This window comes from Schistocerca serialis, chromosome 3, assembly GCF_023864345.2.
Source record: "Schistocerca serialis cubense isolate TAMUIC-IGC-003099 chromosome 3, iqSchSeri2.2, whole genome shotgun sequence".
Lineage (NCBI taxonomy): Eukaryota > Metazoa > Arthropoda > Insecta > Orthoptera > Acrididae > Schistocerca > Schistocerca serialis.
Window position 1 is genome coordinate 557,780,187 of NC_064640.1, and position 24,940 is coordinate 557,805,126.

At 42.5% G+C, this 24,940-nt stretch overlaps 1 non-coding gene across 1 annotated transcript; it reads left to right on the forward strand.

Annotated features, from left to right (window-relative positions):
• The first annotated feature begins 22,907 nt into the window (after nucleotides 1-22,907).
• Trnas-gga (transfer RNA serine (anticodon GGA)) lies at nucleotides 22,908-22,991 on the forward strand. Its single transcript is given in 2 exon segments — nucleotides 22,908-22,947; nucleotides 22,957-22,991. It is a non-coding gene; the product is annotated as a tRNA-Ser (tRNA).
• The last annotated feature ends 1,949 nt before the right edge of the window (nucleotides 22,992-24,940 follow it).

Below are 24,940 nucleotides of genomic sequence, written 5' to 3' on the forward strand. Positions count from 1 at the left end.
CACGAGTGGCCGAGCGGTTCTAGGCGCTACAGTCTGGAACCGCGCGACCGCTACGGTCGCAGGTTCGAATCTTGCCTCGGGCATGGATGTGTGTGATGTCCTTAGGTTAGTTAGGTTTAAGTAGTTCTAAGTTCTTGAGGACTGATGACCACATCAGTTAAGTCCTATAGTGCTCAGACCCATTGGAACCATTTAGTTAGTTGAGGGGAGCTGTGGCGGCTTCCGGCTTCTCCATAACACAGTGCGCAGACCGTCCTGGTTGCCCCCTACCGGACAGATGTGCGCCTCACCACTGCCTCAAGCAGACTGTGCCCGACTTAACTATCCGCGCACGATCCGCCCTCGCATCTTTACTCCACCAGTACCTCATCTTCTACCTTCCAAACTTCATTTTAGGTATTATTTTAATCTACGACTTTTTTAACGGTGTATAAATGACAGCATATGTAAACAGATCGAAGAGATTATTTAACATTTATTTAAACAGTATATTTTGTTCTGCAACTTCTTATAATTTTGTATCTAACAAATATTTCTTTGCGATCATACGATTTTCTCATGGAATATGGCATTTTCTAGAATCCTGTGGTGGTAAAAACGTCAATCATCTAGACTTAATGCCGTCTGAAAGACTCACCAGCTATATAAGATCTTCTTTGATACGGAACAGTTCACAAGAGCAGGGTGACAAGAAGTCCGTTAACATTTGGAAATTCAATACTTCATGGAATAATGTAGGTGGAGAAGTAAATTGACACACTTGCTTGAAATGACATGGGTTTTTATTTAAATCAAAAAATTCGCACAAAATGACCAATTGATGACGCTTCACATGATACAAAAGCAATAATTAGTATAACAATTGATTTTTACCAAAGACGATGTTCTTTACAACAAATGCTTAACATGTCGGCTGTCATTCATCAACATTACCTGTAGTCGAGGGACTACGTTGCGAACAGCACTGCACAGCATATCAGTAGGTATGGTGAGACCTTGCCGTTGGATATTGTCTTTTTGCAGTTCTAATGAGGTCGCACGATCATGGTAGACTTGCGACTTCAGGTAACCCTACAACCAATAATCACACGGACGGAGGTCTAGGGACCTGGGAGGTTCAAATCTTGGTAGCACTCCTCGTTGAAATCTTCGCACTAATGAGACTGGCTTCACTAGCTGCAATCTATGAGCCAAAACGCTCGCTCCATATTCTACGACCAATGCTAATATACACTGGTGTTACAGTTTGATTGTTTTCAAGGAAAACCGAAATTGCCTATTTGCAAAATGGTTCAAATGGCTCTGAGCACTATGGGACTTAACTGCTGAGGTCATCAGTCCCCTAGAACTTAGAACTACTTAAACCTAACTAACCTAAGGGCAGCACACACATCCATACCCGAGGCAGGATTCTAACCTGCGACCGCAGGACATGGGAGGCCAAGCACGATGGACGTGGAGGCTCAGCGCGCGATCCTCACCAGATGATGTGTGCAAGAGATCTTTCACACGTGTAGGAATATGGGGTGGAGGCCAACCTGCATAACAGTCGTATCTTTCAGCAAATGTTTATAATCCAGCATAGAGATTATCTGACTCCCTCTCTCACTACAGCTCATTTTATACAAGATTCTCATGCGGCTTCAATGATGTATTGCTGTCCAGCACCATTTGTTGGCTAGTTTTTACATTCGTTTTCGGTTTCAATAGAACCCCGTGTCATTTGAGGCATGTCTGTTCATTTTTACTTCTTTACCTACATTATTCCGTGAATTAATGCATTTTCAAATGTTATTTAAACAATAAATATTGTCATGCAACTTGTTATAATTTTGCATCTATTGAGTTTTCTTGGAGAGTGGCGTAAACTTTCGGGCGGCGGGCCATTCAACGGTCGCAACAGTAGCGCAATTTATTTGTACTCCGTGACTTGTTGTTAGTTTCATAAAAGAGTTATATCACTGAATTTTGCTTATTGAGATCTACTATTCCAGCAGCATGTAAATGCATCATTTTAATGCAAATTAAAACAGCCAACAATGACCGTAAACGAATGGCAACTTCAATAGCATCCTTACCAGTCTACAGAAATCAAATAATACGAGTATATTTTAATATACATGTACAAAATTTATTAACAAATCAGTAGACAAGATAGAGGCCGTGTGAACTTGTTATTGGTGAGTGTTAATAAACATAGTTTTAATAATGGCAGTTTGATTTAGTAAAATGTCATCTGCAAAACGAAAATACTTGCAAAGCATATATTGGAGTGATCAAAGATTATGACGTAATCTGAGCAATAAAGAAAATAATTTCACATATATAACTGTAAATAACAGAAATATTTGCAAAACTGGCTGAAAATGTGAGGAATATACTCATAGAACTACTGTACAAGAGAAGTATTCTGTAATTCACGCATATGATAGCAGTCGAACGATTATGAAAGTGTCCTACATAAAGACAAAGAAACACAAGGCATCATCTACCCTTTACAGTACTGGTAAGTATTAAGCTCATATCGTAAACACAATGCAAAATGCTTATGATGATAGTGAAGTTAATGTTAAATGTTAATCAGTGCGTTATCGCTTGGGGATTTTTTGGACTCCCGTTGGTAGATCAAGGGTGCACTACACAAAGGAAGCAGCTACTCGGCTATCAGAGTACTTGTGGAGTTTTTTAGACAGCGTACAGAATAAAGACACTTCGACTGTCAAAATTTCATCAGTAAACTGTCGAAGTATTGGCAACAAAGTTCCCGAATTTACTGCTCTCCAGAAAAGTTCTCGCCCTCACATTATTCTCGGGTCCGATAACTGGCTGAAAGCTGAAGTGATTAGCTCTGAGATATTTGGCGAGTCGTGGAACGTATATCGGAAGGACAGATTAGAGGCCATAGGAGGGGGAGTATTAATTGCAGTTGACAAAAATATTGTCTCTACTGAGGTTGAAGTTGAGTGTGACAGTGAAGTTATCTGGTCGCCGATAATAGGTCTAGGTGAAACCGAGCTAATTGTTGGATGTTTTACCGGCCGCCCGATCCTGCTCTAATAGTTCTAGACCCATCCAAAGAACGTCTGCGGTCAGTAGCGCGTAAATACCCAGATCATGCATTACTAGTTGGACGCGACCTGACCTACCGAGTATGGACTGAGATGTCTATGGAAACGTTGCAGGGGGTGCAGACAGACATTCATGTAAAATAATTTTGAACACGTTTTCTGAAAACTGTCTTGCGCAGTTAGTTCGATAGCCCACGTGCATAGGAAATATCTTAAACCTTGTAGCTACAAACAGATCGGACCTTATCGACAACGTCAGTATAGAAAAGGGGATTAGCAATCATGACATCATTACAGCAACTATGGTTACTAAATCAGTTAAGAAGGCTAGGAGAGTGTTTCTGCTAGAAAGAACAGATAAGTAGTTATTAGCATCTCATTTAGACAGTGAACTGACATTACTTAGTTTCAGTAAGATGGACGTAGAGGAATTATGGGAAAAGTTTAAGGAGATTGTAAATCTTGGTCTGTAGAGTTATGTGCCTAGTAAACGGATTAAGGACGGAAAAGATTTATCGTGGTTTGATAACAAGATTCGGAAAATGCTGAGGAAGCGGAGGCTATTGCACTCTCGGTTCAAAAGAGAACGCGCAAGCGAAGGTTAGTAGAGATTCGGTCGTCTATGAAAATATGTATGCGTGAAGCATACTAACCACCGTCGTACCTTAGCAAAAGATCTCGCAGAGAACGAGATGGGCTATGTACAATCGCTGAGTGGGGTTAAGGTTTCCATCCACTCACTTGTTGACCAGTTGTGTGTGGCAGGTGAAGATAGCAAAACGAAAGCCGAAGTTTTAAATTTTGTAGTGACGTAACAAGACTGTTACGCCACACGGTAGTAGCCGAAAGTAAGAAAGGCACGCGTACACACACGCCGACGGGCGTGAATTCTGAAACAGGATAACTATTGAATGATAGCAAGAAAAGTACGTAGCTGCTTTATACTTAACTTTATTAGTTGATGACTACAGCATTCTTCTTGAGACATTTATACTATAACTCTCAAAGTAGGTAAGGCTAATGGCGCCTTGCTAGGTCGTAGCCATGGACTAAGCAGAAGGCTATTCTACTGTCTCTTGGCAAATGAGAGGAAGGCTTCGTCCGTATTGTCGCTAGCACTGTCGTCGTACAACTGGGACGAGTGCTTGTTCGTATCACGAGACCTGCCTTGTGGTGGCGCTAGGTCTGCGATCACACAGTGGTGACACGCGGGTCCGACATGTACTAAATGGACCGCGGCCGATTTAATCTACCACCTAGCAAGTGTGGTGTCTGGCGGTGACACCACATTCCTCCCCCGCAAATCGGCGAACGGTCTTGTGATAAGGCTTCCGCCCGCAGTGGGGAGGACCCCATGTTGACGTATGCGATGAGGTAGGGAGACTAACAACAGGCGAGGCTGTGCCACCCGCACCCGGCCATTCGGTCCGAGGGGATCTAGGAAACGCCTGAAAACCTAGTCCAGAGTGCACGTCAACATGCGGTGTATGCGCCCGTAATGAGACAAGAGGGGCCGAAGGGTCGACCTCCATTGCGTCGGGGTAGCCGACGCGTGATGACGTCATGTGGTCCGGAGCGGGCAAGAGTTCCATGGCGGAGGACAGCTGGTCACGGGAAGCGATCGGCGGCACGTGACCCAGGGAGGCGCGTGGCGGCTGCAGCGAAGCGTCGAATGCGGGCGGCGCCAGCGGGAGAACAGGCGGCGGCGGCGGCGGCTGCTGCGGCGGCGCGTCGCCATGGGGCAAAATGGAAGGCATCGTCGGTAACACCTGGGGATGAGGCGAGCCAGTAGATGGGTCCCCAGGGCGCTGACCGGACGGCACCGTCGCTGAAAGCAGACGGGGAGCGGCAGAACCCGTGCGACGACAGAGGCGCAGCTGATTGAGATGCCGACGCACCTCACCAGAGGCCCCCAAAACCAAATACATCGCGCGGCCGAGGCAGCGAAGAATGCGCCCTGCGAGCCAACGCCGTGAACCTCGATAGTTGCGATAAAATACAACGTCGTCTGGAGCAAAAGCAGGAGTCTGCCGCTGCACAGGAACCTGATGCGGCGGATGCAGCAAAGACATCAAGGTGCGATGAGGACGACCGTGGAGCAACTCAGCCGGCGAGCGACCATCTCGGGGCTGAGAGCGATACGAGGACAAAAAGAGCAACAATGCGTCCTCCCGAGAATGCGACTCTTTCAATTTCAACATCTGTGACTTGAAAGTCCGGACCAATCGTTCAGCGGCACCGTTTGACTGAGGCGAAAACGGCGCGGATGTCAGATGTTGAATACCATTGGCCTGGCAGAATGACTGAAATTCTGCGGACATGAATTGTGGGCCATTCTCGGAAACAACAGTCTGCGGAAGACCTTCTATGCAAAAGATAGCAGACAACGCTTGGATGGTGGCGGAGGACGTCGTGGAAGACATCCGGACAACAAAAGGAAAATTACTGAAGGCATCGACCAGAACCAACCATCGAGCATTCCAGAATGGACCAGCAAAATCAATGTGCAAGCGTTGCCAAGGGGAAGTGGCTTTTGGCCATGCAAAGACTTTCCGCGGCGGTGCGGATTGTTGTTCGGCACACGCCGGGCAAGAAGAACACATATTCATAATCGCAGCATCTATTCCGAACCAAGTACAGTGCTGACGAGCAAGTTGTTTCGTTCGCACTATACCCCAATGTCCTTGGTGAAGAAGCCGTAAGACAGAGGACTGTAACGAACGTGGGACCACGACTCTTGACTGATCATTATCAGAACGCAACAACAAAACACCACGTCGAACAAAAAGTCTCTCCTTGTGAGCAAAAAATCGGCGAACCAACGGATCCTCGATCCGAGACTTTGACAAAGGCCATTGCGTAGCAACAAAACGCAAAACAGTAGCAAGGACAGGGTCAGCAGCTGTGGCTGTAGCTACACGACGAAAATCAATCGGAAACGATTCGACCACTTCATCGGTTTCCGAATCAATGAACAGGCAAGCAAGTTCGGAAGAATCGAATGCTTTATCCTCAGAAACAGGCAAACGGGACAACGCATTAGCGTTGCCGTGCTTAGCAGTGGACCGATACAAGATATCGTAGCGGTACTGCGAGAGAAAAATAGACCAGCGAATGAATTTCTGCGCTGTACGTGGAGGTACAGGCTTGTTCGGATGAAAAAGCGATGTCAAAGGTTTGTGGTCTGTGATGATGGTAAAGTGACGACCATACAAGAAATCATGGAACTTAGTAACACCAAACACGAGAGCCAAAGCTTCTTTCTCTATCTGTGAATAATTTCGTTGCGCAGACGAGAGCAATTTGGACGCAAAGGCAATAGGGCGATCATGCGAGCCAACTTTGTGCGCAAGCACAGCACCGATCCCGAAATCCGATGCATCTACCATCAACAAAAGGGGTTTCTGGGGATCGAATGGCGTAAGGCAAGTATTAGAAAGCAACGCCGATTTCAACTGGCGAAAGGCGCGTTCGCATTCCGTCGTCCAGACGAACGGAACACCTGTACGGCGTAAGCGATGAAGCGGAGCTGAAAGAGAAGAGGCATTGCGCACATTCACTCACACCTTGTGATTCTACATTGTTCAATGTTCTTGCGACCTCCTGACGCAATGCGTGAGGAACATTGCGCGCTCTGAAAAAGTGCGGTTGCGCGTTGACCTTCAGTTCCAATTGTGCTTCACAGTGTTCAGCGCAACCTAAGCCCGGGGCAATAATGTCTGCAAATTCTTCACATACACTAGAAACACTGTCCGTAGGCACAGTTTGATTCACTGATAGCACCTGATTTACAATAGACATGTTAAACAACTGAAATAAATCTAAACCAAACAAGTTCACTGCAGTAGAAGAACGAAGAACGTAAAATGACACAAGTTTTGTTTGTCCGTTATATGTTGCACCAAGAGTGCACTGTCCTAACACAGGTATTGTCTGTCCTGAATAACTATGTAACTTAACATTTGCGGCACGCAACGGAGGTGCGCCCAGTTGTTTGTACGTGTCGTGATTGAGCAATGAAACTGCAGCTCCGGTATCGAGCTGGAATGGTATCACTTTGCCTTCAAAGTCTAAGTCCACAAAAAGTTTATTGTCCTGCTGACGACAAGAGCGACTGTTTTGGGCAATTTGAACAGACACTGGTACAGAATCACTTGCTAATTGACGTGATTTCCGGCGACATCGACGCACAGTTTTTGTGGGACGATCACAGTCACTGTTAGAGAAAGCGTCACTGGACGAATCGGAATTAACGACATGAATGTCCATGGGCGAAGGTCCACGAGCCTGAGTGTCCTTGGTTCGAGTCCGGCGCGAAGCAAAGGGCCTGGAATGATTGTGATTGTCTGATCGGAGCTTTTTCTGGCAAACACTTTGAACATGTCCTTTCCTATTGCAGAAAAAGCAAATAGCTTGGCGTGACGGGCAATGTTCACGTGAATGTCTAGTAGCACACCGCGGGCATGATTTCACTGCATTTGTGGGCGGGCGCGGCACACGTGGCTTAGAGCGCGGCGGCAGCTGCGTGTGTTTGCGCGAGGGCACTTGACCGGGCCGCGCAGCTCGCCCGGCGGGCCGGTTAATGTTACACACTGCTGGCGAAGTTTCAAACGATTCCTGAGCACAGTCAAGTGTGTCTTGTCTATCCAATATGTCTATCACTTGTTGAAGGGAGGGATGAACTAGTTTCAAAATTTGCTCCCGTATGCGAACATCAGAAACGTTCTGTGCAATTGCATCACGTACCATTGTATCTGAATAAGAAAGACCACAGGCACAGTCAAAGGCACAGTCTCTAGTAAGTCCTTGCAATGTTGCTACCCACTCCCTATTAGTTTGACCGGCCGTACGTTTTGTACGAAAAAACGTATACCTTTTTGCAACCACATTAACTGTTTCTTTGAAATAGGCATCTAAAGCAGACAAAATTTCCTCGTAGGACAGAGTTGCTACGTCGCGTCGGGGAAACAATTTCACTATCACACGGTATGTGGACACACCGACACAAGAAAGCAAAAACGGCTGCCGCTCATTACCTTGAATTCTGTAGGCGGCGAGGTGGAAGGCAAACTGGCGGGACCATACCCGCCAAGTCTCGTGGGTTTGGTCAAAACTTCGAAATGGTGGTGCAACGGCAGGTTGTGGCTGCGGTACCGGTGAAGCGGCTGCGGCCGCATCGGTTTGAATGGCACGTTGACCCTGGACGAGCTGTCCAAGGGCATCCAATAACGCCTGCGTCTGCTGATTCTGCAAGCGATAAAATTCGGACAGTACATCTGGAGAATGTGGCGAAGCCATGACACAAATAAATTAGGGCAAAGTAAAACACAAGATCCTTTGTAGACTCGTCGCCAATCTGTAGTGACGTAACAAGACTGTTACGCCACACGGTAGTAGCCGAAAGTAAGAAAGGCACGCGTACACACACGCCGACGGGCGTGAATTCTGAAACAGGATAACTATTGAATGGTAGCAAGAAAAGTACGTAGCTGCTTTATACTTAACTTTATTAGTTGATGACTACAGCATTCTTCTTGAGACATTTATACTATAACTCTCAAAGTAGGTAAGGCTAATGGCACCTTGCTAGGTCGTAGCCATGGACTAAGCAGAAGGCTATTCTACTGTCTCTCGGGAAATGAGAGGAAGGCTTCGTCCGTATTGTCGCTAGCACTGTCGTCGTACAACTGGGACGAGTGCTTGTTCGTATCACGAGACCTGCCTTGTGGTGGCGCTAGGTCTGCGATCACAGAGTGGCGACACGCGGGTCCGACATGTACTAAATGGACCGCGGCCGATTTAATCTACCACCTAGCAAGTGTGGTGTCTGGCGGTGACACCACAAATTTCACGTTCAAAAAATTGTTCACACAGGAGAATCGTACAAATATATCTTCATTCGACCATCGAACAGACTCACATACGAACGACATAGTAATAAGCATCCCTGGTGCAGGGAAACAACTGAAGGAGTTGAAAACAAATGTCACCAGGTCCGGATGAAATCTCAATTCGCTGTTTCAAAGCTCTAGGGCACTGACCTCTTACTTAGCTTGCATTTATCGTAAATCTCTAGCTGTAAGTAGGCTGTTTAGGTTCTTATATTGGTAACGCCACGTAGCGCTCTGAAAATCACTGGCTGTGCTGTGTGCAGTCTGTGGCTGGTTTGCATTGTTGTCTGCCATTGTAGTGTTGGGCAGCGGCAGCTGGATGCGAACAGCGCGTAGCGTTGCGCAGTTGGAGGTGAGCCGCCAGCAGTGGTGGATGTGGGGAGAGAGATGGCGGAGTTTTGAAATTTGTCATGAACTGCTATATTTATATATGATGATATCAAGGTAAATACATTGTTTGTTCTCTATTAATATCTTTCATTTGCTAACTATCCCTATCAGTAGTTAGTGCCTTCCATAGTTTGAATCTTTTATTTAGCTGGCAGTAGTGGCGCTCGCTGTATTGCAGTAGCTTGAGCAGCGAAGATTTTTGTGAGGTAAGTGATTTGTGAAAGGTATAGTTTAATGTTAGTCAGGGCCATTCTTTTGTAGGGAATTTTGAAAGTCAGATTGCGTTGCGCTAACAAAATATTGTGTGTCAGTTTAAGGACAGTCTTGTATAAATTGTTAAAAGGGGACGTTTCATATGGCGACCCTGCCAGGATACCTCACTGGAATCTTCTGATTTTTTTCTTGTAGTTTGTGTAATTAGTGTAGCTATTGTTTATTGATAGCGCGTAATCATAGAGAGAATTTCCTTTGTAGTTGTAGTTTTTCATTGTTGTACAGTAAAACAGTTGTGGCATGCATGTAGATTTGCACGAAGTATTTCGCAGCTGCGCTGGCAATTTAGTAGACATTATTTCCATTGCTATGTTATTTTATTTTGCTCTTCAAATTGCGCTTTTCTGTGTTATCGTGTGAAATATTGTGACAATTATGGCGTGTGAAAAACGTAATACTAGGCTCCAAAGTAAACTGAGAAATGACAGTGAAGACGAAAGCAGTGTGTTAGCGCCGCAGAGTAATGAATTAACTAATGTTCAAAGTAGTAATTTGGTAATTGCGCATAGGGAAATGGAGCGGGCGGCAAACAATGGTGTAGACAGTGAAACAGGTAGTGAACAGGGAAGCGTTATCGATCGATTGGTCGGCAACAGCTCGCCTCAGGAATCGGGAATGACAGAACACAATATTGCAAATACTGCAGACTCAGGTTTTGGGTTCTCACCGTTTTCTCAAATGAGTCAAGACACATTTTCCGCTTGTCAAAATGTGAATGTTGCCGGTGCAACTTCACTGCCGAAAAGCACTGAGGAACATGTTTCAGACACCAGTGCATTGTTATTACAATTAATGCAACAAATGGGACAAAAGCTTGAAAAGTTAGACACACTGGAACAAAATCAGAGACAAACACAACAACAGCTTCAAAAGTTAGACTCATTGGAACAAACTCTTGAACAAACGCGTGAAGATTTAACTACTGAGTTACATAACATTGAATCGAAATATCAAAAAGTCTGTAATGATGTAAAAACTCAAATTTGTGAGCATTTTCAACCTATTTTTTCGCGGCATGAAAATGCATTACAGAATCACGAAGCAGCCATAAAAGAACTGCAAATTATTGTTCATGAAAATCATGAGACCTTGCAAGCTAAATTTGACTCAGTTGCATCTACCGATTCGGTTACGCAACTTGCAAAAACTCAGGAAAACTTTAAGGACACAGTAGATACTCTGAAACTTGGTTCAGAAAAACACACTGAGGAAATAAGTACACTATCGGAGAAAGTAGCCGAACTTTTGGATCAGTTCACTAATTTATCTACGAAGGTAGATGATAATCTGATTGACGCAAGACCGGTAGTCTTTAATGACACAGAAGAGTACGAACAAATTAGGAAATTCAAACAAAATCAGAATCAAATTAATACACAACACCAAAGAGAAATCCGGGAAGTACAAGATCAGCTGACACAGGTAATACAAGAATTACGTATTTCAGAGGACACTCGCGCTCCAACACGGGAAGAGGGACTTAGAAATACGGAAAAGCCGCAAAATAATAACACAGGGCATTTCGGAAGTTATGAAAGAAATTGGCAAGGTGCACCGAATTTTGAGTTGGAACCGCCGAAGCAATGTAACAATGACCGACATGCGACTCGCCGACATGATGATTTTGACTATAAGCTGTTCATTACTACACGTAAATTCAAAACGTTTAAGAATTCTGCCAACGACATTCATCCACAAGCATGGCTCCATCAATTCTCTCATTGTTTTCCTCCCAACTGGTCGTTGGAACACAGATTAGAATTTATGTGTGGCTACTTAGAGAATGAACCAGCTGTAAGAATGCGATCGGTCATTCACGATTGCCACAGTGAAGGAGAACTTTACCATGCCTTCCTCTCAGCATATTGGTCTCAAGCCACACAAGACCGAGTAAAACATGGTATCATAATGATGAAACATTTCGAACAATCTGAATTCTCCAGTCTTGTGAAATATTTTGAAGACATGTTGCACAAGAATCAGTACCTGTCAAACCCATACAGCCCCTCAGAACTCATCCGCATTTGCTTAATTAAATTACCTGAACATTTACGACATATTATTTTGGCAGGACGTTGCAAAGACGACATTGAAGCTTTTCAGGGACTGTTACAAGAACTGGAAAGTGACAGTGACAATCGCGGAACGCAGGAGCACAACAATTACAGATCACATCAGTCGCAATTCCGCGATGAAAGAAATAATAACTGGACGCGACAAGGCTATTCTCACAACACAAATCGTGACCGAAACAGACACCACCCGTATTACAACCGTTGGCAGAGTAGTAATAATTACAGGGAAATATCACCTCTCCGCAGTAGTGACTATCACAGAGACAATCAGAGAAACAGACAATTTGGGAACCAAAATAATTATTATCAAGGGAGACAGAATAACTTTAGATGCAACGGTCCAGCGTGCAGTTACGATTCAGGGAGAAATTCTCCACCACTTAACCGACAAGAAAGAAAATACAGGAACTATCGACATGACGACAGACGATGTGATCGTAACGACAGACCTGAATTGCATCAGAACTGACGGGATTTAAACAGGGCAGGGCCCTCTCGTCACGGTGAATTTGTAGAAGTTAGGTCTCCAAATCCCAATAACGACGCTCGCCAACAAAGAGACAATAGGCAATGACTCACACCGCTGGCAGCCACAAAACGTTCTTATGACACTAACGACGCAGCTGCCGAAGCTAGTAATTACGTAAAAATGGAAGACATTAGGGACATCTTACTCCAAGAACACGACGTAAAACATAACAACATTGCATATCCTGTGGTTCACATTATAGTAAATGACATAACATTTACGGCAGTACTTGACTCTGGCAGTCCCATTTCAGTAATCAGTGAAACAGCCTTTAGCAAATGCAACAAATCGAACGATTGCCCCACACTTCCGTTACGTAAGATTAAATTACAAGGTGCAATCTTTGGAAAAAGTGTAGATGTACGCCAACAAACCAACTTAGAATTCTTTTGTCAAAGCCACAGCTTCTCTATGAACTTTCTCATTGTTCCATTATTGTCGACGGAAATTATATTGGGAGTAGACTTTTTGAATCAATACAAAGCAATCTTAAACTTTCACGATGCTGAAATAAGTTTAGAGAAAGAAGGTAAGTCAATAGCTTTGAAATTTGAAGATTGGCTCTCAAACCATGACGAGGAAATTAATCGGCTTTACCTTCTGTTAGACAACAGTTCGGACTTTTCTACGGAACTTGACGCTAACAATCATTCTGCAAGTACTGACAGGGATGATATCGACGGCGCATTTGACACTAGTAAGTTAATTCAGAATAAAATTCAAACAATTGAGAATTGTAATGACACTCATAGGCAGGACCTTTTTGAGATTTTACAAGCACATTCCACAGTTTTTACTCATAAAACAGGAACAATCAAGGGATTTCAATACCAATTTCGTGTTCGTGAGCATACTAAATTTTGTGTTAGACCATATGTAATTCCAGCACATTATAGGGACCGTGTTAGAACAGAAATACAATCTATGCTCTACGAGGACATTATTGAGCCTGCAGTAAGCTCATACAACAATCCATTACATGTTGTTGAGAAGAAAAATGGATCGATCAGGCTTGTCTTAGATTCGAGACAAATCAATACGATCATTATTCCTGAAACAGACAGGCCGCAAACGTTAGAAGAACTTCTTCAAAATTTTAATGGTGTAAAAGTGTTGTCTTCCATTGATCTCAGATCCAGCTTTTATCAGATCGAACTTCATCCAGAATGTAGAAAATACACAGCTTTCCTTTGTTTCGGCGTTTGTTATCAGTTTCGGAAACTTCCCTTTGGTTTGAACATTTCTTCAGCAGCATTCATTCGTGGGCTAAATTCCATATTACCTGAGTTCTTAAAACGTCACATCACCTTATATGTGGACGATATTCTAATAGCAGAAGCCTCATGGGAACTACATAATCGCATCCTCAACAGTTTGTTACGTATTTTTGCAGAATCTGGAATTACAGTTAACTTGGAAAAGTCTGAATTCGGTAGGTCAAAGGTGAGGTTTTTGGGGCATATTATTTCTTCTGAAGGCATTCAGCCGGATCCTGAAAAGTTAGAAGCAATCAGAGCCATTCCAGTTCCATCCACAAAAAGACAAGTCCGCAGTTTTCTAGGTCTCGTAAATTTTTACCGTCGTTTTCTGAATATGCAAATTCTTGTTACACCAAAACTTTGTTCTCTCACTGGAAAAAATACTATTTGGAACTGGGACGAACAAGCACAGTTGGAATTCAATTCTCTGAAAGAAGCGTTACTTCACGCGCCAATCTTAGCTCATCCAGATCTGTCACAAGATTTCTGCCTTAGCACGGATTCTTCTAAAGTCGGTCTTGGTGCCTATTTATTTCAAGAAGCCATAGAAAATGGCACTACCATTCAGAAAACCATTGCTTTTGCTAGCCGAGTGCTAACAAAATCTGAAAAAAGTTATTCCGTTACTGAATTAGAAGCTTTAGCTATCGTTTGGGCATTTAACAAATTCCGTTTCTTTCTTTCTGGTAAGCACGTAAAAGTATACAGTGATCATCGTGCATTACAATTTCTTATGCCTTCAAAATTAAATCATGACAGGTTAAAACGTTGGGCATTGTTTCTGCAAGAATTCCGCTCCACAATAGTCTACATTCCCGGCAAGGAGAACATTGTTGCGGACGCACTGTCACGCGCACCGGCTGGGCTTGAGAAAAGTACCACAGAAGGCAACCTCGAGAAAAATTTCAATATTCTTTACATTCAGAAAGTCGCCTTTGAAAACTTCATCACCACATCTTTAAAGGACATTGCTCATGAACAAGATAAAGATCCGATTTGGAAAGACATCAAGAGCAAATGGCATGAAAAGACACACACACAGATTCGGCATTATTACCTGGTTAGAAACAACATACTCTTCAAACGCTGCACTGTTGATGACAAGCTATGGGTACTTTGCATTCCAGACGATTTTGTTAATAAGCTCATTTGGTACATTCATTTCAGCTACGCACATTTTGGTCCACGAAAATGTTATCATATTCTTCGAACGACTTGTTATTTTAACAATATGGAAAAGCGAATTCGAAGAGTCTTGTCTATTTGTAAACTTTGTCAAAAGGCGAAACCATCTACTGTCTCACATCGTGCTCCGTTGTTTCCTATCATTCCTTCTAAATTAAAAGAATTTGCTGCTGTTGATCTCTTGGGACCGCTTGTCAGAACATCTAATGGATTTTCGTACTTTCTAGTCGCTGTTGAACTTACTTCAAAATTTGTTTCTTTCACACCGTTACGTAAAGCCACTGGACGGTCTGTATCCAACGCCTTTGTTAAAAATTTCTTACGTGAAGTTGGACACGTTAGTAAAGTCATTTCAGATAACGGACCGCAATTCAGATCTGCTGTTTGGTCACGCATGCTTCGCAACCATAAAATCAAACCTGTTTTTATTTCATTGTACTCACCACATTGTAACCCCTCCGAACGGATTATGAAAGAAATCAATAAGGTTTGCAGGCTTTATTGTCACAGAAAGTATCAGCATTGGGACAGATATTTACACTTATTTCAAAACGTGCTGAATGAAATGCCTCATGATTCCACTGCTTTACCACCTACTCTTGTACTGAAGAATGAAGAACCACCGAACAGAATCAGAGAGCTTGTACCTTTCCCGAATACACGTAAACTTCGACACAAAGACATAATTGATTTGGCTCTTAAAAATATAAAATCTGCAGCAGAAAAAAGGAGAAAACTACACGGTAAAGCAAATGCAAAGAAATTGTATATTGGTCAGAAAGTTCTCATTAAAGCTCATTCATTGTCACATAAGAAGAAACACTTGAGTCACAAATTCTTTCTCGTTTACAATGGACCATACAGAATCCGACGTATACCACATGATAATTGCGTTGAAGTTGAAACTCTGCGTACTAGGAAGAGTAAAGGTTTACACCACATTTCACATGTAAAACCATTTATTGAGAGATAATCTGCTTTTTAACTTAGTCTTTGGTATAAAACTTTTCACTTCACATTTCTAATATGCTTTGTCAGACTTAGAATCTGTTAACATACAACAATGTTTGAAGTTAAATATCCAATCAAGAACCAAGAGAACTTATTTAAACAGAAATGACGAATGCATTGTTATAGTGAACAGACGCCGCAGTGTTATTGTGTGTGTATATTCTTGCTTGTTAGTTGCACGATTATGGAACGACTATAAGGCTTACATACTTAGAACATTTCCCAGTACTGCTAATGAGATTTTAATGCAACATTTTGGTTGACCTGAAAATATATTCTGGATTTAAAGTACTTTCTGTGAGATACCAGATGACACAGTGTTAGTTTATGTGACAGTTACACGATTTTATCACGACGCTACTAATGAGTGACAATTTACAATGTTGCTTTTGTAGTGTTTCTGTTTTATTTCTGCACAGTTTTTCTGTTTTATTCTGCAAAGTAAAACATGTTTTAGTAGTAACTTTTGTGGTATAGCTACAATGAGATTGCCTTTTCCATAGCACAACAATACGTTACAGCACAGTACTTTCTTCATCATGGCAATAAGCGTAATAACTAAGATATCTATACATAAAGCATTTCACTTTTGTTTATCATGAGGTAAGTACATTGACTTCTGCAGAACTTAGCTTTCGGAGGACGATAAGTACGACACTTCCACAGAATTATCTTACAGCAAGACGCACATTTAGCGCTACAGGACACGCATTTGAGTGATTAATTTTGTACTTAAAACATTTATTTTTAAAGATATTTGAAGTACATTGATACAAAGGTTTTCAGTGATACATTTCATTTCATTGCTGTAATCTGTAACACCTGAGAGTATAATTACATTAATCCTCAGGGGGGTACACGCTTACTTTGTGTACCATGTGTGTGGCAACCACAAGGAACCCTAGCTAATATGGTATTTGCTTATACAACTTTACACATCGGTACCATATTTCTCCAACACATAATTACACAGCTATCTGATCATTTAACTGAGACAGACAAACGTTTTTACTACATCAGTGACAGATGTTTACGTAATTACACAGTTGGATAACTTCACACTTACGAAATTGTATTTTGTCTGTACTTTGAGAAATGCTCACATTTTTCGGAACCATTGTGATACTATGAGAGCTTTGAGATATTTGGTATGGGATCATGATTTTTAAAGTGCGTTTGAGGCAGATGACACTTTTGACATGAGCAGAGAATTTTTTTAGGTTTTGAAATTATTGGAGGAAGCTACGACGATTTTGAGATTTGACTGAGGTGTTATGATGTTATTATTACGACGACGATGTGTACTATGCTGTTGAGATATGTTTATGATCAATAAGATGATGCTACCGTATATGAGGAATAAGAAGTATGTTGGAAACCAAGAATCGTACTTTAAGAGTTATGAAATGTGCGTAAATGCGTGACTGTATCACAATGCTGACGAATATTTTATTTGGACACTTATATTTATAGGATTTTGTTTCTACAGATTTGCAACGCTAATTCCTGACCTGTGAAATATTTTTATGTGAGACTGTCACTGTAGCGAAAATTGCTGTCGTAAATATTTCCGTAAGAAAGTTAAGTGACCACCTGCACGTGCGTCGTCGGCACACCGCTGTGTCAGACACCTGGAGAACAAGCCATTAGGGTGTGCCTTTCCGGAAGCACAGGTAGAAAAAAAAAAGAAAGGGGAGGCCATTATCCTCGGTACTGTGGAGCTCGTAATTTATGATATTTACTGAAATGCCTAATGAAATGACGAGAAATATTTTTACATCTGCACACCTGATTACGATAAGCGTCTTTCTACGAGAGTTGAGAGCTACTGACTTACGAAATGCCACATAGCTACTGAATGATGTTTTTATGCTTTGGTTTGCGTAATTGCTTATTTCATTTGATACCTGTTTTTCAGCTGTGTTACAGCATTAGTTTTATAAAATAAACTTAGATGCATTTGCTAATGTGAACACTTTCTGTCAACAGATCTATTAAATGATAATTTTGTAATCCACATTCTTTAAAAAAAGGAGCACTTTGAAAGGAAAGAACAATAAGAAGGGACTCGTAACAGTAACTGGACACATAATTTTCTTTTCAAGTACATGGTAATATTTCTTTTACAATAAGTTGTTGTGGTGCACCACTTTAATTAGTTAGACATTAAGATGTGATTATACATTTCCCTTATCTGCATTGTTATCTTTAGTGTACTATTTTTTCTGCTTGAGCTATGTCATGTTTAGGTATAAGTTACTGCTGTTTGCCAGGCATAGTGTTACTGAATTTGACTTTGTGTTACTCTGCTAAGCCAGTTTTACTACTCATTTATTTTTATTGTTGCTGCACATTGGCTCATATTAGTTGTAATGTTGCATTGCTTGGTAATTTAGATTTACTGTAGCTTGCTTTGCGATTTTCCATTTTTTTATTGCTGTTTATAATAATTGTTTTATGTGCTGCTGCATTGCCTCGTCCCTTAGTTTAGCATCTGAGCTCAGTAGATTTAAGTTAGCTTAAGAGGGGGTAGCCTCTAAGAGAATGAGTTGCGATGAATTTGAAGAAATGCACTGAGAGGCTATACGAGAAAAGTACAGAAAGCAGGTATAGATAGAACTTTTGGAAATAATGAAGAACGAAGGGAGATCTCCAAGAAGTAAAGAAAGTTTTGTTTGCAAAATACTGCAGTAAAACAAACCCTGTCCTTTCCTTTTGTATTATTCCGCTATATGTTTGTGTACCCTTGTGTATTTGTGTTCATCCTGTCTTTATGTGTTTATCTGATACGATTTATGTTGTAGAATTTTTCTAATACTCAGCTACATTCACTATGATGAGGAATACTGTTATCCTCAAATATAATTGGCATTAATAATATGTTATTTACCTTATAAATATGCTTACACATTATTTATTCTGTTTTGTTTTAATGCTCATGTGTGAAGTTGATGTTTCGAAAGTGATTCTGATCTTTTATTTTTGTACTCATGTCATAATTCCTGTAACACTGATGTATATGTTTATTTCTATTCTTTTGTAAAGCCTGTACTACTAATGTTATCTGTATTGTTATGTACTTTAATGATGTATTTTGTACCTTTGTAATTGTATTCTCATGTTATAAAATTGTAATTGACACCAGTTCATCTTATTATTAACTTGTAAGTTACATTTCACTGCACACGTTTCTGTTGGTCATAGTATATGGACAATATGTAAGAAGTAGGGACTGATAGTGTTTGCATGTGTGTTAATAATTCAGCAAGGGACTGGATAACAGCATTGCTGGTTCTAAGGACAATTCCAAAAACTTTGTGAGTGCACAAGTGGTGGTTTATGGACTTGCTATGTTCTCCGCAAGACTCTTCGATGGTGAATGTGCACCTGCACAATCGCAACAGATGGCTGCTGGACATTTCTACGAGGACTGCAGTGGGTCTGCACCTCTGGTGGCCCACCAATACCGTAATCTCCACAAGGACTACAGTGGGTCTACATCTTTGATGGCCCACCAATACCATTATTTCTACAAGGACTGCAGTGGGTCTGCACCTCTGGTGGCCCACCAATACCATACTCTCTACCAGGACTACAGCGGGTCTGCTCTGTGATGACCTACCTACCAATATTCTTCAAAACTTCGAATGACTCTGCTGTGGGTTTGCTCTGTTGTGACCCATTACTTGTCTGCATGTCAACAGTCAGCACTGTCTTTCCGTTGGAAGGACAACACTACTTCTTCAAGACTGCATGGAAATCCACTACTTCCGTGTGCATTTTCTTCTACTGCTCATACTTTGAGAAAAACACTACTATTTTACCGTAATGAACAATCAGGACTGTCTTTATGGACTGTGAGAAAATTTTAGCTTTTGACCAATATTGTATCAATAAGTGTGTGCCTTTGATTTCTTTGTTATTGTAATTGTGAAAAAATTTTAACAAATATGTATTGGCCAGTGCCCAAAAAAATTAGCAAAATTTTTTGTGGGGAGCATGGGGGCTATGTAAGTAGGCTGTTTAGGTTCTTATATTGGTAACGCCACGTAGCGCTCTGAAAATCACTGGCTGTGCTGTGTGCAGTCTGTGGCTGGTTTGCATTGTTGTCTGCCATTGTAGTGTTGGGCAGCGGCAGCTGGATGCGAACAGCGCGTAGCGTTGCGCAGTTGGAGGTGAGCCGCCAGCAGTGGTGGATGTGGGGAGAGAGATGGCGGAGTTTTGAAATTTGTCATGAACTGCTATATTTATATATGATGATATCAAGGTAAATACATTGTTTGTTCTCTATTAATATCTTTCATTTGCTAACTATCCCTATCAGTAGTTAGTGCCTTCCATAGTTTGAATCTTTTATTTAGCTGGCAGTAGTGGCGCTCGCTGTATTGCAGTAGCTTGAGCAGCGAAGATTTTTGTGAGGTAAGTGATTTGTGAAAGGTATAGTTTAATGTTAGTCAGGGCCATTCTTTTGTAGGGAATTTTGAAAGTCAGATTGCGTTGCGCTAACAAAATATTGTGTGTCAGTTTAAGGACAGTCTTGTATAAATTGTTAAAAGGGGACGTTTCATAGCCTAGCACAAAATCTCAAGCGAATGGAAAAAAGCGCAGCTGATTCCTGTGTATAAGAAGAGCAAAGACGCTGACTTGCAAAATTACAGACCAGTACCCCTAACATCGGTTTGCTCCAGTATCCTTGAGAATATTCTCTGTTCGAATACAATAAATTTTCTTGAGATCGAGAAGTTTATGTCCACGAGTAAGCATGGTTTTAGAAAGCATCGCCCGTGCGAAATTCAGCTTGCCCTTTTCTCACATGATATATTGCGAACAATGGATGAAGGGCAACAGGCAGATTCCATATTTCTAGATTTCCGGAAAGCGTTTGACACGGTGCCCCATTGCAAGCTGTTAAACAAGGTACGAGCGTATGGAATAGGTCCACAGATATGTGAGTGGCTCGAAGACTTCTTAAGTTTTAGAACCCAGCATGTTGTCGTCGATGGTGAGTGTTCATAAGAGACAAGGGTATCGTCAGGAGTGCCTCAGGGAAATGTCATAGGACCGCTCTTATTCTCAATATACATAAATGATTTGGCGGACAGGGTGGGTAGCAACCTGCGGTTGTTTGCTGATGATGCTAAGATGTATGGTAAAGTGTCGAAGTTCAGTGACTGTAGGAGGATACAAGATGACTTAAACAAAATTTATAGTTGGTGTGATAAATGGCAGCTAGCTCTAAATGTAGGGAAAAAAATGTAAGCTAGTGCGGATGAGTAGGGAAAACAAAACCGTAATGTTCGAATACAGCATTGTTATAGTCCTGCTTGACAGTCACGTCGTTTAAATATCTGGGCGTAACGTTGCAAAGCGATATGAAATGGAACGAGCACGTGAGGACTGTGGTAAGAAAGGCAAATGATCGACTTCAGTTTATTTGGAGAATTCTAGGAGAGTGTTCAAATGGTTCAAATGGCTCTGAACACAATGGGACTTAACATCTGAAGTCATCAGTCCCCTAAAATTTAGAACTACTTAAACCTAACTAACCTAAGGACATCACACACATACATGCCCGAGGCAGGATTCGAACCTGCGACCGTAGCGGTCGCGCGGTTCCAGACTGTAGCGCCTAGAACCTCTCGGCCACTCCGGTCGGCTAGGAGAGTGTGGTTCATCTGTAAAGGTGATCCGCATATAGGACGCTAGTGCGAACTATTCTTGATCACTGCTCCAGTGTTACGGATCCGTACCAGGTCGGATTAATGGAAGACACCGAAGTAATGCAGAGGCGGGGTGCTACGTTTGTTGCCGATAGTTTCTAACAACACGCAAGCGTAACGGAGATGCTTGGGGAACTCAAATGGGAATCCTTGGTGGGAAGACGACTTTCTTTCCGAGGAACACTATTGAGAAAATTTAGAGAACCGGCGTTTGAAGCTGACTGCCGAACGATCTACTGCCGCCAACACACATTGCGAGTAGGAACCACGAAATTAGGGCTCATACGGAAGCATATGGACAGTCGTTTTTCCCTCGTTCTGGCTGCGATTGGAACAGGAATGGAAATAACTAGTAGTGGTAAGGGGTACCCTCCACCACGCTTGGATTGCGGAGTGTCGACGTACTGTAGATGTAGAAGAGATGATCTATATTACACATGGCGTTTACAGTAGTCAACATGAATACGTAGTTAAAAAAGAAAAACATACGTAGCAACAGTAGCCGGCCGCTGTGACAGTTCTAGGCGCTTCAGTCCGGAACCCTGCTGCTGCTATGTTCGCAGGTTCGAATCCTGCTTCGGGCATGGATGTGTGTGATGTCCTTAGGTTTAAGTAGTTCTAATTCTAGAGGACTGATGACCTCAGATGTTAACTCCCATAGTGCTTAGAGCCATTTGTACCATTTGAGCAACAGCGTTGTGGTTCTCTATTATAGAGCACCTTCATACATGCTTGGGACAATTTATTAATAATTCTTGCACTTATTTTTATCGAAGCCTTGAATCATTCGTGAACAATCTTTTTCGAGCAGACCATTTTTTATATCACTGGACAACTTATTTGTTGAGATAAATGACACACGTTCTGATTATCACTGCACAACCTATATTCTGAGATGAATGACACACGCAAAATTCATGTTGGTTTACGAAGCGATACGTTGACAGCTGATCTGCGAAGCATGCGCAGTGTGGCGATGTTGACTGGTCGAGGTCGTTGGATGTTTGTAGCTGTCGACCGCTGACACCACCAAAGGGAAGAGGGCAGCGCGGTACAATGACCCAGTTTATTGTTTACTCCGTAGTGGACTGGAACTTAAGGAATCTGAACCAGCTACGGCATACCTCCGCGACGACGCTGTTGCATCAGATCTCTGGTATGTCGCTCTCGGGGACGCGTGTGCGCTCAAATATATGAAAATAGACAAAATGATACCGGCAGTAATTTACACAAGAAAACACATGCCGTCACATAATTTAAATGAGTCTCTCTTCCTTAGAGTTCTTCCTGCTAAAGCACTTGTTTTAGTAAGTTCACGCAGAAAAATGTAGTTCATATAAACTGCACAGCTGCGATGTCTCCGTCAGGTCAGTCACTGTCTGTAGAACGGAGAAACTGTCTGTTCATACGAGAAACTCTACACGTGCGATTCCAAATAATCTCTTTTGTGGTACAGTTTAATAGTCTCTGCATGCTGTTATCCATAATATTAACCTGCGCTGGCCGGCCGGAGTGGCCGAGCGGTTAAAGGCGCTACAGTCTGGAACCGCACGACCGCTACGGTCGCAGGTTCGAATCCTGCCTCCGGCATGGATGTGTGTGATGTCCTTAGGTTCGTTAGGTTTAAGTAGTTCTGAGTTCTAGGGGACTTATGACCACAGCAGTTGAGTCCCATAGTGCTCAGAGCCATTTGAACCATTAACCTGCGCTCATGTATTGCACTTCAATGCAATAAGGATGCACAATCTTTCTAATTCTGAAGGGGCCAACATATTAATGATTAAATTTCTCAATATCATTTTTGGCCTTAGAAGATTTCTTATGAGATTTGACGGGAATCCTATCATTCACCGCATATATTAAAGCCTTCACTAATTTATCGCGCTTCTGTTTGCCAACATTAGCTTTCTTATTAATGTGGTCTAGCACTTGATGCAACATTTCATCACGTGAGACTTCGATTTTTTGTGGGTACGTCACGTAATGTTCGAAAATACTTGATTTCCTTTGATTGAATAAAACTGAGCATGGTGGCATACTGGTGCTGTCATGACTTAAACTGTTCATCAGTGTTTCGCAGTTTTGAAGTCTTGTGGACCGGCGCCTACGGTGTCTGCCACAATACGCACGAAATAATATTTTTCTAATTTTTGAGCATTAACAGGTTTACGCAAAGGATAAAGACGAACGTATCTTGAAAAGAGTTGCAGAATTCCTTTAATTTACTTGATTCACAACTTCATGTTATGCTGAAGAAGTAATATACGGTCTCCTTCTAAAAAAGAGTAGCTTATGCTCGTTAATATGTAACTTGCATTCACAGTCCTTCAATAACACAGCTTTATTAAAAAAAACAACATATGACTATTTTACATGGTACAGTTATATTACACTAACCACCGCCTGTGTTCGACATCAACATGTAACAACCACTCGCAGATGGCAGGTGGCAACACTAGCAGTGGAGTTTATGTAAAGCGTGTCAGGGTGCCGCGGAAAACAGTGCAGTTGTTGTCGTAATATGGAAACGGAGCGATTTATATGAAGTCCAAAAGGACATGATCATTGGTTTTCGACCAACAGTCGACGAATTTCCGGTATCGCAAAGTTCTTAAAATGCTCGCGTGCCGCCTTGGTTAAAGTGTGTCACGCATGCTAAAACTGCGCTACCCAAAATCGGCGCCGAGGCAACTGTGGTGTAGCACGGGCCATAGCTGACAGAGGTGAACGACGGCCCGTAGATGTGTACAGGCAAATTGACGTGCAACTGTTGAGCAACTGACCATCCGGATGAACCAAGACGCTACCAACAGTGTGTCCTCAACGACCGACCGTTCAGCGAACGGTGGTTCAAATGGCTCTGAGCACTATGGGACTTAACATCTGTGGTCATCAGTCCCCTAGAACTTAGAACTACTTAAACCTAACTAACCTAAGGACATCACACACATCCATGCCCGAGGCAGGATTCGAACCTGCGACGGTAGCGGTCACGCGGTTCCAAACTGAAGCGCCTAGAACTGCACGGCCACACCGGCCGGCGTTCAGCGAACGTTTGCTGTGTATGGGCCTTCGTAGCATGCGCCTCTTTCATGCACCCGTGCTGACTGCAGTTCATCGGCGACGAAGGCTGGAACTTGCGCGCTAGTATCGCAGCTGGACGTCCACTGAGTGACGACAGATGGTCTTTTCAGATGACTCACGTTTTATGCTCCATCGGACAGATGGCTGTTGGTGTGTATGGCGTGAAACATCTGAAAGCAAATCACCGCACCAACCAGGAGGGAGCGTTATGGCCTGGGGAATGTGATTTCGCCATTCAAGATGGCACAATGGATCAACACAAGTATGCTTGTATCCTTGGGGGCCATGTCCACCCCAACATGCAGATTGTTTTACCTCGGCACGATGGCATGTACCAGGAGGGGCAATGCAAACTGTCACAAATGGTTCAAATGGCTCTGAGCACTATGGGACTTAACATCTGAGGTCATCAGTCCCCTAGAACTTAGAACTGCTTAAACCTAACTAACCTAAGG